Below are 15,441 nucleotides of genomic sequence, written 5' to 3' on the forward strand. Positions count from 1 at the left end.
AAATGTGTATTCTGCTGTTAGTGGGTGGAATGTTCCACAGATGTCTAGGAGGTCTGATGTTTATAAATGAGAAAAATGAGATACCTTTGGGATTGGTGGATTACTCAGTGTTGCATAGCACTTGGTCACAGAAGTGTAACTATAAGGGTGAATCATGTAAAACCGACATTCTTGAACATCAAAAACTAATGATTATCAGCAATTTCTTATAGTTCAACTTCACAGAACCTAAGTCTCCTGACTTTCAGTCCAGTGTGCTTATCACTTAACTAGAATATTATATTAGGATAGGCTGTGCTTCATAAGGCACATACCATGAACTATTCTTGGCTTACCACAATGAATACTGATTTCATGTTTGTCTTATTCTATGCAGGTACTGTAATTTTCCTCCACATGGTGACTTAGCAATCACAGCTGCTTCTATTCTGTGTGTTGCCTTCTAGGACATGTGTCAGGGGAGGAAAACTTCAGGATCATATGGCATGTTCCCAATGGTGAGCCCTATGGGTGGCTTAGATTACTTTTGTGTATATTCATTGGCTTAGTCATATGGCCCAATCTTACTCTGTGTCGTCACCTTACTTCCAACACAATTTTCTATCCCTAGGCAATTACATTGAGAATATAGTCTAACCTGACAGTAGGATGTGTCTTCCCATCTCAACAGCTCAGCACCTCTTTGGTTTTTCTCATTTTAATAATACTTAAAATGTGTTTTCAACAATTCAAAATGTAGGTCTTAAAGAGGTCTCAGAATTAAAATATGAGGGGTACCTGGGTGGCTCAGTCGGTTAAGTGTCCAACTCTTTTGATTTCAGCTCAGGTCATGATCTAACAGTTCCCGTGTCTGACTGTGCACTGACAGTGTGGAGCCTGCTTGGAATTTTCTCCCTCTGCTTCTTCTCTCTCTCTCTCTCTCTCTCTCTCTCTCTCTCTCTCTCTCTCAATAATAAATAAATAAACTTAAAAACAGAATTAAAATATGAAAAAAATCTTCTGGTGACTTTTTCCTAATGTGAAGCTCTATCATATTTTACCTAGTTTAGGAGAAGCTATTAACAAGAAAAAACAACCCCCCATAAAGACCATAATAAACTCATTAGAGGTTTTCTGAGGGCCACAGCATAAAAGACAGGCTATTTCCCTCCACCATCTGCTGGTAAACAAACAAACAACCAACCAAACAAACAAACAACTTTTGAATTACATGGCCCTCTGTAAATTGGAAAGGGCCATCAACTTGGCGGGTCTGTATAATCCCTATCTCTACACATCTCCTAAGAGCCCTCTTAGTAACCGAACAATTTCACAGTTCTAGAACTCCTTAGAGATGCCTGGTTGTGGCCACTACAGCTCTCCTAAAGCCTTAACCTGGGAAAAAAATCTCATTTCAAGTCTGTTTAAGTATCTCCTCATACACCCACCAAGGGAGTCAAGTGCAATTTTTCAGTAGGCTCGGGAATAGGAACTTGGATGTGTGCTTTCTATATGCAATTTTCCATTGCCTTTAAATTCCAGGATGGCTGAAAAATAATTTCCAAACACATTCTTTTAAAGAAAACCCAAGGAGTCTGTGAGTGGCTGATGTCAACTGTGAACACTGAGATGAGAACTCAGGAAGGGGCTAGCCAGTATTGTGGGAACCGTCTCTGGCCAGGGCCCTGACGTGGAAAAAGCAGGAGCCTCTCTGTGGTTTAGTGAGGAGCTCGGGAAGTCCAAAGAAGGAAAACAATTTCAATTTCTAGGATCTGACACTAACGGACCCCAAGTCTATTTTGTGCTTAATCCAAAATGAAGTATTGAGAGAAATTTATAAAATCTTAGTACCACAGAATGGTCAGAGGAACTGGCAAATTTTTACTCTCATAGGAGAATGGTTTTTCATGTAACCCATAACCCCATAAGAGGCATCTAGGTTTCTCTAGATGCATCTATTTGTTTATTCCACTGGTTTGGTTCCAACAGGTGGCAATATTTTGGGCCAGTGGTTAACTTCTGTTATTCCCTAGTCTCACCTCTGGCCTTGACTTTAAAGATATACATTTTACAGTTGTGGAAGGTAAAAGAATCTGGTATATTTTTCTTTTATCATTAAGGACTTGAATTTCTTTTAAACAGCAGTTCTCAAACATTTTGATCTGAGGATTCATTTACACTCTTAAAAATGATCAAGGAACCCCAAAGAGCTTTTGTTAATCTGGATTATAACTATCCAAGTTTATGGTATTAGTAATAAAAACTGAGAAATTTAAAACATTTATTAATTCATTTGAAGATAATAATATTCCCATGTTATAGGGTACCATAAGTAACAATCTTAAAGAAAAACAGCTATATTTTCCAAAACAAAAATTTAGCTTTTTTTTTTTGCAAATCTCTTTAATGTCTCAGTTAGAAGATAGTTGGATTCATATACACTGTCCTTTCTACATTCAATCTGCTGCAATGTTATTTTGGTGAAAGAATATAAAGAAAATCCTTCCTCATGCAGAAAAGTAGACAAGGAAGAAGTATTTTCATAATCTTTTCAGATAATTTTGTGTGTTTTTCTTTAACACTAAACCCAAACTCAGCTAGTGGTAGTTTCTTAAAGTTTAATGCAGTGTGGAATCTAAGACCCTATCAATGAACTTCTCATACTCTGTGACATTAAAATTCATCAGCCTGGATGTTCTCCAACATCAAAAATCAATTCTCTGATTCTCCAGACACTAACTGAATATCCTACAATTTACCTTTATTTTGACACTCCCTGGAGTTAGTGGCAAACTCCACAGGATTAAGGGCTCAGTCCTACAAAGACATTCCCACTTTATTTATTTATTTTTAAATGTTTATTTATTTTTGAATGAGAGCGAGAGAGACCAAGTGCGAGTTGGGGAGGGGCAGACAGAGGGAGACAGATTCTGAAGCAGGCTCCATGCTCTAAGCTGTCAGCCCACAGCCTGATGCGGGGCTCAATCCTATGAACTGTGAGATCATGACCTGAGCCGGTCAGACCCTTAACCAACTGACTGCGTCACCCAGGTGCCCCAGGACATTCCCACTTTAGATGTCAGTCACAAATATTGGGTCTCCAAGTTACCTGTATCTCTTTCTGACTTGGCTACAAACCGGAGGTTCCCATGACCCCCACTCCCACCCTCAGTTTTGATTACACTATGATGGCTCACAAAACTCAGGGCAACAGTTTACTTATTAGTGATTTATTATAAAGGATACAACTCAGGAACAGCCAAATGGAAAAGATTCCTAGGTCAAGGCTGTCTGTGTGCACAGAGCTTCCATGCCATCTCCACATGGCCACCCTTCCAGCACCTCAATAGCTTACCCACATGGAAGCTCTCCAAACCCTATGATTTAAGTGTTTTTATGGAGGCTTCATCACATAGGCAGGATGATTAAGTCATTCTCCAGCCCCACACCTCCCCCCAGAGGTTGGGGGAGGTGGGGCTGAAAGTCCCAGGTTTCTAATCAAGGTTTGGTCTTTGTGGTGACCAATCCCCATCTGAAGCTAGCTAGAGTTGACTGATTAGAACAAAAAATACTATCACCCAGGAAATTCCAAAAGATTTAGGAGCTTTGTGTCAGGAACCAGGAACAAAGGCTAAATATTAGAACAAAAGATGTTCCTGTCACCCCTATCTTTGTGGAAATTACAAAGTTTTAGGAGCTCTGTGTCAAGAAATCAGGGAAAAGGCCAAATATATAATATACAGATATTTCTTATTCAGCCACAATCTATCAATATTCAATATACCAAGAAAGAAAAAAAAGAGAAAGAAAGAAAGAAAGAAAGAAAGAAAGAAAGAAAGAAAGAAAGAAAGAAAGAAAAGGTTTTAGCATCACCACTGATTTCATCAGAAAAAAATCTTTAAATATTGGGATACTGTCAAACTCCTAGTGGCAGATACAGGTTTTCCAAAAGTTTGAATTTTCACTTGAAAGCCTGAATTTTATCACTGGCAATAGATAGCATCAGTTGTTTTCCTGAAGTGACAGGCTCATTTCATTCATTTTGGAGAAAATGTCTGCCAAATACCCAAGTCTGTGTAACCACAGTTTGTCTGTCAGTTCTTCTTTCAAGTAAAAATGGTGTTCCATGAAAAAAAAAGTATCACAAACCATCATGAAGAGCTTCGCCTGCAGACAAGCACCAATCTCATTTTATTCCACTGCCAAGGTTCATGCTAAGTGGCATCAATTTTACCCACCATTACTTTTGTGTCATCAGAAAAAAATGTCTAAATAGCGAAGACAACTAATGTCTTAGCATTAATGGGAAAACAGTCTTAGACATTACAGACCCAGGGGTCCAAGAATCACACTTTGAGAACCACTGCATTAGAAACTATCTTTCTGTTATAGAGACTAAATAATGCTTTCCTGAAGTTCATTTATAGAAACAAAAAGAACTAGAATTACTTGCAAATACCCTAAGAAAAATACTCAGTCATTTTTGTCACCAATGTGTAAATCCCTAGAAAGAACTGTATCTTTTAATATTTGAACAGCACACTGGGAATGCAATAAATAATAACAATGAAAGTAGTTTATGTTTATTGTAATATTTACCACTGGGAGAGAATTGTGCTATGTATTTTAAATGCATTATCTCCAATATTGTATAGTACCATATCCTCACTTTATAGATGAGGAACATGGGACACATATGGGAAAAGAACTTGACAGGGTCACAAGCTGTATGTGGTACAGTAAAGATCTGAACACACAAGGCCTAATTCCTAGAGCTTGGTTGGACCCATAAACCCTGGATTATGTTCTATGTCTTATCTAAACTCCAAATTTCTTATTGTGTATCTCCCACATATGTATGTCCATTTAAATCTTCAAGGAGAAAGCACATGTCTCATGTCAACCACAGTGCCTAAAGTAGGGGCTTAATAAATACTGGGATGAGTGACCAAAGGACCAAGTAAACCACCTTGCTATCTTTAAGCCATGATGGTTGGTAATGATGTAAAAAGTGAAATTCTGATGTGGTAGGGTCCCCTTCCTAAGGAGAGACAAAAAGAGAGAAAAGGGGGAAAAAAAACCAAAAAACTTCAAGGTAAGCTGGCTATGCACCTAAGTGACAACATCCCTCATGACCTTGTAAACTGAGATTACTTAATCAGACTGTTACCAAAGAAATACAAAGTGTATTTAAAAACTATGCCACTGGACGTTGGGGGGCTCAGTTCTTTGGGTACACACCCAACTGAGCGGTGCCAGCAGGAATAAAGTTGCTTCCTGGAAAGAAATGCCTCGTTGTCACCGCTCTGTGTGAGAATCCTGCTACACTGAAATGGTGAGCTCCATCCATATTCTATTTAACTCATTAGGAAGGGCACCCACCGGGTAGGCCCAAAGAGGCTGGCTCCTTAAAAGCTTGATAAATTTTATGTGTTCATGTGTGTGCGGGTGTGTGCACACATATCTCTATTACCCCATTTGCTAAAAAGATACACATATAGTTAAGACAGTTAACAAACAGGTAAGTTAGACCAAAACAAAACTAGTTTATCTTTTCCAGGGCAATAAAACCCCCAACAGCTTTGGGGTTGACTTCTAGACCAGGCTCTAAACCCTAAAGTCCTGTCCATTTCTGCAGATTAAGAAGTCACAGGGCTCTAGGGCTGTACACTGTTCTGGCCTTTATCAGTTGCGTATTAATCAACTACACCTAGACAACAAAATTACATCCCCCAGACTATCAGCAGAGTGAGGTCCGCGAAGAACTAAAGGTCAAGCTTTTACAAAGTAGACTGATCAGAAAATGCTGGGAAGTACCCCAAACTCAAGCAGTTTTGTCTTTTTCCAAGTTTGGCCTTTCTTCGTTTTCGCAGGTTTGGGATTTTTTTCGTTCTCAAACATTATACCTGTTTTCTGGAGGTCGGCCGCACGTTTCTCTGTAATTTCCTGGGATGGAATTTCTTTCCGGGGGAGGACGGGAGGCGCAAGAGCTGGGCGCAGGATCCGGCGGCGGAGATGCGCAGGGGCTGACGGGGTCCCGGGGCCCCTCCGCCGCCCCGCGCCGTCCCGCGCCGTCCCGCGCCTCCCCGCGCGTCCCCAGGCGGCGCGCGCGGCCGGGGACGGAGGCGGGGGCGCGCACAGCGGGCTAGGCGGCGCGCGCGGGCGGGCGCCGCGTGGGGCGGCGGCGAACTCGCCCCCAGGAGAGGGCCTTGGGCTCCCGGCTTCCTCCTTCCGGCGCGCCGCCTCATCCCGGGCCGGGCGGGCCGCGGCACGGAGGCCGCCGGTGGCGGCGCCGAGGCCTCCGGGCGGGGTGGGCCTCCCGCGCTCCCGGGACGCTGGGACCCCCGCGCGCTTCGCCCCCAGGCCCGCGAGGCCCGGGCAGAGCTTCGCAGCCAGCGCCGCGGAAGGGCCCGAGGACCCCGGCGAGCGTCGGCTCCGCGGAGGGTGAGCTCGGGGACCGGCGGGGTGTGGGTGTCGTAGACCCCGGGGCCCCGACCCCCACCCCGTCCCGGGTGGACAGGAAAACGGGGTGAACCGGTCTTTCTTTGTGAGCACCATCCCAGTGTGTTTTGGTGACTTGAAGACCTCTCTAGTTGGTGGGATTAATGAGAGGAACCTTCATCACGGTAATTATGCAATAAGGCGGCGTCCTTGTTGCGGGATGGTGTGACCGGTGGAATGATTGATATTTGGTGATCTATAATTTACTTCTTTCATCTTTGGCTGAGAATTTGCATTTGTGATTGGGTGGAAAGAGAAAGAAAATGTTTCACTTGAGTGGCAAGGAGCATGCAAAGAGAGTGAGAGAGAGCAGGGAAGAAGGAACATGTGCACCCTTTCCTAAGTGCACGATTAAGCACGGTTTTGGTGGGTGAGAGGGGAAAGGATGGTTGGAAACGCATCTTTCCTGCCAAATAGGCTCCAGAATGCTCTCAGCCCTGATTTTGACAATGAAGGACTGGTCAGAAGTTGGAGGTTGAGGTATAAATTTCTGCACTTCTGGCTAGGGAGATGAACCAGGTTTTCCAAAAGCTGTCGTTTTTGTTTTCCAAGTCTCTAAAGGCAGGAAAGGGCCGGTCAGTGAATGAATAGAAGGCAGTGCAGCCAGGTTCTGTCTGGTTAGCTAAGCGGGAGGACTGTCATAAAGAGTTTTTTTGTCTGAAGCACCCAGAGGCTGGGGCTTTGGGCCATAAAGAGTTGGGTATTGGTCAGTTTTAACTGCCAGAGTGAGAAATGTCTCAGACATTCTTAAAATTAGACAGCTCAATTTAGCTCGGGCTTGCTGATCTCCAGTACCTACTTATTCACTTTGAAATTTTCAGTGACTGGGTTAAAAAGAAAAGACACAAAGAGAAACTAACCTCCCCCCCCTCCCATTTTGAGCCCATCTTGGCTCAAAATTGGAATTTCCATCTTTGCTCTTGACCCTGAAAGAATAGAATCTCAAAGAAATACCTGAGAGGAAAATTCTTTCCTTACCCAAAGTGAAAACCAGAGTGCTTGCAAAACTGAACAAAGAAAGAAAAGAATCAGGAAATATCCCAGGCAATTTGCAGTTATATTCAGATCATTTTTCAAATGCTTGAGGTTGTACAATAAAAGGGTGGGAGAAAGCTAGAAATAGAAATGGGGGAGAGGTGAATTCAGGACCTTTGAGATTGCAGGAATGAAGAGTCTTTTTTCTTCTAATATAGGTCTGGAAGAATCTGGATGTGAGTACGTAAAGCTTCATCTTTCCATCTGCATAACGTGAAATTGCTTTTAATTTTAACATAGAACTCTTAAGAGTAAAAGGAAACACAGCTAGACTGTGCTACATGCATCCCAGGCAGTTGGGGCTGTATTATATGTTAAATGAGTTGTATGTTTATTTTGTCAGCCAACTCTATTAAATCTGTAATCTCTAATTCCACGCGTTTGGCTTGTTTCCAGTTACTCATTCATGATGTGTCATTTGGCTAGAAATTGCCAGGATGTTAAAGCCTAAAGAAATACAAAACCCAGAGAACATCTTGCATTGGAAGATTTCATCATCCCATCATCGTCTACAGGAATTCTTTACCCAAAGAATTCTTTATGACATTCTTTGTCAAACATAAAATAGATATAACAGGATTTAATTATTTTTTGCAACAGAACTTATTTCATTTTTTGTATGAATTTACATGAGTTTTTTAAACAGGTACTTCTTTTGGTACATTTAGAATATTTATTCATTTGTCAAAAATTCCATATACAACCCACCTCTGTAAGAAACCTGTTGTGCAAACTGTACTTGAATAATCAAAGTGGTTGACTGTTTCCAAAATATAAACCAAGTTGTGTTACATAAGATCTTATCATTTTTAATGGTGCTTATTGTTTGTTTTTTTTTTTAATTATCCTATACTGTGACAGGAGGAACCAAGAACCTCAGGCAGAGCAAATACTTCAAGGAAATGTGGACCCCAGGCTTCAGAAGGTGCGTGAAGGAGAATGTGATCTCACTAGTTATTTGAGATTCCTGTTATTTAGTATTCTTACTGCCTCTTTACTTGCTTGTATGGAAATTTTGGGAAATTTAAAAGCCTTAAGTAGGAGTATGTACACTTCTACTTAGAAATGTTTCCTGAAATATAATAATAGAAGCAACCTCTTCAGCCTGGGATTGAGTTTGGTACTGGCTGAGAGCAGTGCCTGAAGTGTAGATAGCCCCAGGCAGGCGTTTGCTGTTTGTTATTGTTATTCATGAGAATCTGTCTTAATCTCAGACACATTCTTCAGCTGGACAGAGTAAGGGGTATGTTTTCATCCTGGTAACTAAGGCTGATCAGTCGTTCTGAGACTGTAAATTTTAGTAATGATTAATGGCCCAGTAGACAAAGGAAATTTCTGAACTTAGATTGAGAGAAGCCCTATGAATTTAGAAGTCACAGCGACTGTCATGGCACTTTATATATATTATAAATTCATACACAATATTTTATCTTACTACCTTGTCATTTTTAGTGATTTTATTGATTAGGTAATGACATTTTAGGTCCAAATACAAAGATATGGAATAGTTGATTGTTGAATGTCCCCAGTTGCTCCAGCCCTCAGCTACCTAATCTCCCTTCTTCCTATCAATCCCCCAAAGGCTACCAGTTCCTTGTGCATTACCAGGCTTTTTTGTTGAAGTTTCCCTTAGTGCCTGGTTATGTTTTGAATTACTGTTTTAAAAACTGAACACCGGACTCGTGATCCTTTCCCTGGGGTATGTATGTGGTGGGGGTGGGGACTCAGGAGTTGCCAGCTCAGTAAAGGACCCTTGACAGGATGCTTTATCTGGGCCACTTCCTAGCCCTTTAGCTCACTCAGCATGAGGGACACTGTCTCCTTGCTGCTTTGGGGACACTGGGACACCGACCAAGCTGTTGGCTCAGGTGCTACATGATTTCCCTCACTCTATTCCATCTCTTCTCAACATTCCCCTTACCCTTCTCTCAATCATGGCACTTAGCACTTGATGTGATTATATATATTAATAGCTCTATTTGTTTATGGCCTATCTGCCTCTGTAGAAGCACCATGAGAGCAGGGAGTATATGTTGTCATATTCCCGAGGCCTAGAACAGCTCCTGGCTCAAAGTGGGCACTTTGTCAATATTGCTGAATGAATAAATGAGATTTGGGAAAAAAGCTATTGTAAACAGAGTTAAATGGGCTTATTTACCACAGGACTTTTTCAGAACCTTCAATAAGCAAGCATGCATAGAAAAAGTAGAACAAGGCAGGTGGGAGTCAAGCTCTTCAGCACAAACCCAGAAAGGTTTTGTGTTTTTGGATGGCAGCTCAAACACAGGGAAAAGCCACTGGCAGGAATATTATTGGCAGCTGACCAAATGGATTTACAAGCATCTTTTTGCAAATGCAGGGGAGAGAGAATTTGCACCAGAAGATGGCAATAGAACCAAACCCATTGTTAGTCATTACAAACATGTACAATGTGCGCTTTTAGTTTAGAGAGAGGGGGAAAAAAAAAGACTGGGATTTCTGGTAGGTTCAGCTGTGTTCTTGCTTAGCTCACCCTGCTTTCCACATAAGAGGAGAAACCACCTTATCCACTAGTTCTGACTTGTGGGTTTTCCGAGTCCAGCCCCCCTGGCTAGGTTTCAGAACCTGATATCTTGAAGTGAAACTCTCATTTAATGACTGGAAATCAGAAAGCTCTGAAGATGGGTATGCTGACTCCTGGGGGCCCAGGGGCCCGTTCGGGGCAGCACACCATGACCACAGGGGGCCTGGGGCACGCTCAGGTTTGCCACCATTAGCTGCAAGAGGCAACTTGGGAGTTGTCTTGGCTCCTTGAACAAAGGAGAGTTAATTACAGAAAATGTCAGGCTTTTTAAAGGCCATTTGTCACCGGGCTGCAGGGAGAGCTGTGGCCCTTGGCAGAACCATGGAGGAAAGACTGTTCATTTTAAGCCCCAGTCTCTGCACACAGAAATAGTGAGTCTTGAGGGTGTCATCGTTGGACAGGAGGTAAACCCCATGGAGAATTTGTGTATTCAGGGGAAGCAGTGCAGGTAGTGGCGTGGGCTTGGAGGAGTTGGGCCTAAGGGAATTTGGAATCCCTTTCTTTTTTGTTTAAACAAATGGGGTGAATTACTGTAATTTTTCCAAGGTCAGACCAAATCCAAATTCTACAGAGGCTAGTTACCTCTAGGCAGGAGGGCTGGAAAAGAAGAACAAATGGGAACAGTGATAGAGGTCTATGATTCTAATTAAACCTTGTTAAGCTGTTTTTTCAGGGTACATGTAATTCAGAGCATCAATAGATGCTAGTTGACAGATAATCTTTTGCTACTAGTTTTCATTCTTACAATGGAAAGAAGTGGTGGGAGAATGGCTATTATGTCACAATGCCTAGAATCTGCATTTTAAAAAGATCCCCAGGGATTCATGTGGGCATTAGAAGTTGAGGAGGGCTGGGGGCTTGGACCAGCAGTTCTCAGCCCTGGCTGCTCATTAGAATCCTGTGTGGAGCTTACAAAACAACCCCTGGATCCATCTCCAGAGATTTGTGTTGTTTGGGCTCCAGTGTTCTTGGGGCCCAAGACATTGCTATATTATTTAAAAGCTCCCCAGGTGATACTAAAGTACAGCCAGGGCTGGAACACTGCCCTAAACCTAAAGCCAAACACCATTAGGTAGATACCTAGATTGAGAATGCATCTAGTCTCAAAGCAGAAGCATGCTATGGCTAACTGGAACCCCTAGTCTGTAGGATTTCTAAAAATCCAACCCGTCAGATACTGTGGATCTTACTAGTTGTGTGCTAGTTTTTAGAGACCTCAACTATGATGATGGTAAGCTAGTTTTTAGAGACCTTGACAACGATGACAATGATGATGGTGGTGGTGGTGGTGGTGGTGGTCTAGGACGGTAGGTCTAGGTGGTGATGTGAACCGCTTAGCTGGGTTAGAACACTCCTGCTCCACTTACGGAAATGATGTTGAGCCTGTGGAATGGCCAGGTAGATGGTGCTTTACATTTTTGACTCTGTGCCTGAGAAACAGCTTCAAAATTTAAATCAGATCATGACACTACTACCTTTCTTCTCATGGAGAGCTCTCTTCAGTGGCTTTGCATTGTTTGCAAGGTGAAACTAAATTCCATAACTGCTGTTTTAAGATACAGTGTTGTGTGACCATATCTGCTTTTGCTCGTCTCTAACCGTGCTCTGGAAACTCCAGCCACAGGGGCTTCCTTTGGTTACTCAGGGACCCCTGGCTTACTCCTGTGTACCCCCGGGCCGCTATTCCTTGCTGGCCACCTGGTCTGGAACCTGTGCCTTTACCACCTTACGAAATTGCTATCTCTCATCTCTGCCTACGTTCTGTCCCGTTGTATTTTCCTCTCACAGCATCATGTCTTTCTTTCTATCTCATACCACTTAGGGGATAGACTCTTTGATGCATGTGGGTGTCTCCGTTAGACTATAGGCTCCATAAGGACATAAACTGTGTATATGTGTTTGGTTTGGGACTCATTGTTGTATCCCTGGCATTTATTTTTTTGGATGGACGAATATACGTTTTCATGGTGAATTTGGCAAATAAGTATTTTTTAGGTTATTGTGTCCTTAAAACTATATGCAGATATACATCTACTCCTGTTTGTGTGTTATATGTTGTAAACTGTAGAGATACCAGCCCTGAGGGGAAGGGTATTTTGAGAGGGACCAGGCTTTAGTCTTACTGGTTCTGGGTGGTGCACATAGCACATGACTTGGAGAACAAGTCCTGGTTTATCTAAATTTTTGCCATGACAGCTTTTTCTCTTAAGTCTATGTGTGATTTGTGAACTGCCTCACTGTAGATGATGAAAAAGGTAAGTGCTTAAAAATAGTGCATCTCTCCACCTCAGGCTTTCTCCCCACAGCAGGAGCCTCCCTAGAAAGCATTTGCATATAATGTAGTGTTTCCTTGCAGGCCCTGGGTGAACAAGCCTTCCCATCTTCTGCAGGAGGCCCTGCCTTTCTCTGTGCAGGGAAGACCACCCTCCCTAACCCCTGCTGCTGCTTCTGTCAGAGGAGTTGAGTCTTACAAAGTGTAACACCCCGATGGAGGAGTAGGTCTGGAGGAGTAGGTCTGGTGTACAGCGTGATTAGAGCCAGGCAGGGGCTTAGGGGGCCTCCAGCCTTATTTGTAACACTTTCTTTCCTTTACAAACACTCAAGTAAGTACAGCAAAACTATTAGAGCCCAGAATCTGTTTTTGTTATTTTATTCTTTGTACTTTATGTTTTAAATATTAAATTATTTTTAAAAGCTAAACGAAAACTAGTGAAGACAGATATATTTACTAAATATTCAGACACATGTTGAATTTGTCACTTAACCACATTTTCTCCTGGCTGGAAAAGTGTTTACCATCCATTGCCAAGTGGTAAGGAAACTGCAGTTAGTAGAAGTCAGGTAGAAAAAATAAATAAAAACACCAGGGTGCATGTATGTGAGTGGCATTATTTGTATTTTGTCAGCTTTTATTATAAAATGGATACATGCTTGCTGCAAAAGTTTTTCTTTAATGTATAGATGTACAAAGCAAAAAATAACTGCTCTCATCCTCTCAAGATTGTATTGTATACATTACATGTATATATGTGTTTATATGTGTATATAATCACATACCTTCATATATGTAATTTTTTTACAGATAGGGTCACACATTCAGCTTTACAACTTGCCCTTTCTGTTTACATATAAATTGACATTTTGAATCTATGTTATTGGCTTGCCCTTCAGCACAGAGTTTTATTTAAAATTAAAAAAATTTTTTTGGACTTCAGGGACATTTATTAATCCCCCCTGGTCAGTATGTTTAAGTTGTATGTCTGTTCAAATGCATGTAATGCTGTGATTTATAAAATGTGATTTTATTTGCAAGTAATACTGAAGTCCTAGTAGCTTTTAATTGTTGTCTAGACTCAGGTAATAGATATTAAATATATAACTACTCTCATGTGGATATTGGAGAAATACTTTGAGGTTGAAATTGGGGGCCTCAATCCTTTAAAGAGTTTGGAAACTCTCAGATAAAGGGTTGGGCAAGGTGCCTTCAAAAGTACCTTTCAGCTCTCCAGAGTTTTCCTGGTAAGTTTCTAGGTGGATGTAGTCATTCAGCAAATAATGGTGGTTGACTTCCTGAGTGCCCGGCACTATTCTAGTCCTTGGTGTACTTAGGGGCGCTTACATTCCACTATGGGGGCACATAGTGAATGACTGAAACGTTCAGGCTATAGTGGGTGCAATGAGGGAAATGAAACAAGGCAGGATGATGGAGAGAGGCTTTTGGGGGGTTCCAACAGGGTGGGGGGTGAGGGAGAGCTGCCTTTTCCTCTGCTGTGCCCTGGGAGGGGAGCAGGCCCTGCTTATTTCACATTTATAGAATCCCAGTGGCCAGTAGAGAGCGCTCCCTTTCACAGTGACTATTCTCAGGCTCTGTGGCCTCCAGGGAGGCCTGCAGCAGGGCAGAGGGTCATTGGCAGGCTTCAGCCTGGTCTGGGCAGCTCTACTCAAGACATCGGTGAGGGCCTGTGGTTTTATACACCTCAAGAGTACATTTTTTGGCAGAGGTTATGGTTTATGCACTCTTATGCAGAGGCTATGGTTTATGCACCACTTATGCAGAGGTTATGGTTTATGGTTTAAACTCTCCATATCTGCAGCCCCCAATCAGAGTCCCCAAGTGTCTTGGGCTATCCCTGCCATTTCATCCTGACGGGGATGAGAAGGAGGTGGGGGCCTTAAAACTTCCCTTCTCCTGACCTGATGCAGCAGCCAGGCTTTGGGTAGGAGAGGGCACTCTATGTCTCATTCAGTAGGAGTCTAGTTGAAGTCACTTTTGGAGTTGAGCGGGTTTGAAGTAAAATTGCCATCTGGAAGAAGACATTGGCCGATGTAAGTTGTAGAGGAGGTCTGTTGGCACGCTCTGTCTCAGGGGTCTCACAACACACTGGCAGGAATACAGTGGTGGTTTTATCCTGACAGATAAGAAACTTGGGTAGACTCTGGGAGAAGAGAATAGACCTATCCCCTACCCCCACCAACCCTAGGCCTGGGTGAAAGAGTAAAGCACTCCTGGCTTGAAATTAAAATCCAGGACTTAGGAAGGCAGGCACGGCATCAGGATAATGCAGATCTCACTATTCAGGTAGCCCAGATATAGAAATCTGAGCCACTTGGCTTCCTGGAGAGCAGGTGATATGACCCTTCATTTTCATGTAAGTCTGTTTATTCATTATCTCCCTACTTTTATATAGAGGTGAGCTCAGTGGGCCGACTCAAATTAGATCCCTTCAGAAGGTTAGTTCCCATTAGAAAGACTGAATTCTTAAGCCATAAAAACCTCCCAAGTGCTGGCTTGATGGCTGGGGAGGGTGGTCAGGGGCCAAAAGTATAGCTCTGATCAGAGTAGGACACCACGAGTGGGCAGTGCCAGGAGGTTCCCCTGCTCTGCAGAGCAAGCATGTGTATGAGGGAGGAGGCCCCGGTGGTTCCTCTCCTCTGTATTCACTTGTCCATAGCACTACTCTTAGCAAAACATGGGTTGCAAGCCCCAGGCCACTCAGCCCCGGGACCTATTCCTCAGCCTCCAAGACTTCATGAAAACTGGTGTAAGGGAGCAAATGCCTCTCTGTTCTGGTTGCTTACCTCCTCTCTGGTCCTTGCCTCCTTTCTTTTTACTCCCTCCCCAGCCCACACTGGCTCCTCTGCCTCTCTGCCATTCTGGAGTGCTCCCACTGTGACCCATGGGGATGGACCCCTCCCAGCATCACTGTCTTGGAGAGACAAGATCAGTGGACTCAGGACTGCAGTGCCCTATGCTGCTGGGCACAGTCTGTGCCTCACTTGTTCCCGGAAGAGAAGGATTAGGAGCTCGAGTCCTCTGGGATGAGAGTCTCACCTTTCTTTTCCTGTCTCCTTGAGGCAGACCA

General features: G+C 43.0%; 2 protein-coding genes across 12 annotated transcripts in view; one reads left to right on the plus strand and one right to left on the minus strand.

The window, feature by feature from the left end:
• The window catches only part of NMS (neuromedin S), a 46,320-nt gene extending 40,219 nt beyond the window's left edge, over positions 1 to 6,101 (minus strand). For 3 of the 8 annotated variants that reach the window (XM_006930035.5, XM_006930034.5, XR_006595481.1), the window contains exon 1: positions 5,886 to 6,088. The gene's annotated coding sequence lies outside the window, so the exon portion shown is untranslated. Of the gene's footprint in view, positions 1 to 5,885 lie in introns of all 8 variants that reach the window. The other 5 variants (XM_019827029.3, XR_006595483.1, XM_019827032.3 and 2 more) reach the window with 3 other exon arrangements.
• Positions 6,102 to 6,285: 184 nt separating this feature from the next.
• CHST10 (carbohydrate sulfotransferase 10) overlaps positions 6,286 to 15,441 on the plus strand; it is a 30,052-nt gene continuing 20,896 nt past the window's right edge. Inside the window, exons 1-4 of one of the 4 annotated variants that reach the window (XM_045054066.1) lie at positions 6,315 to 6,423; positions 7,674 to 7,695; positions 8,377 to 8,440; positions 14,658 to 14,727. The gene's annotated coding sequence lies outside the window, so the exon portion shown is untranslated. Of the gene's footprint in view, positions 6,424 to 7,673; positions 7,696 to 8,376; positions 8,441 to 14,657; positions 14,728 to 15,441 lie in introns of all 4 variants that reach the window. The other 3 variants (XM_045054065.1, XM_019827033.3, XM_023251584.2) reach the window with 3 other exon arrangements.

Source organism: Felis catus, chromosome A3 (assembly GCF_018350175.1).
Source record: "Felis catus isolate Fca126 chromosome A3, F.catus_Fca126_mat1.0, whole genome shotgun sequence".
Taxonomy (NCBI): domain Eukaryota; kingdom Metazoa; phylum Chordata; class Mammalia; order Carnivora; family Felidae; genus Felis; species Felis catus.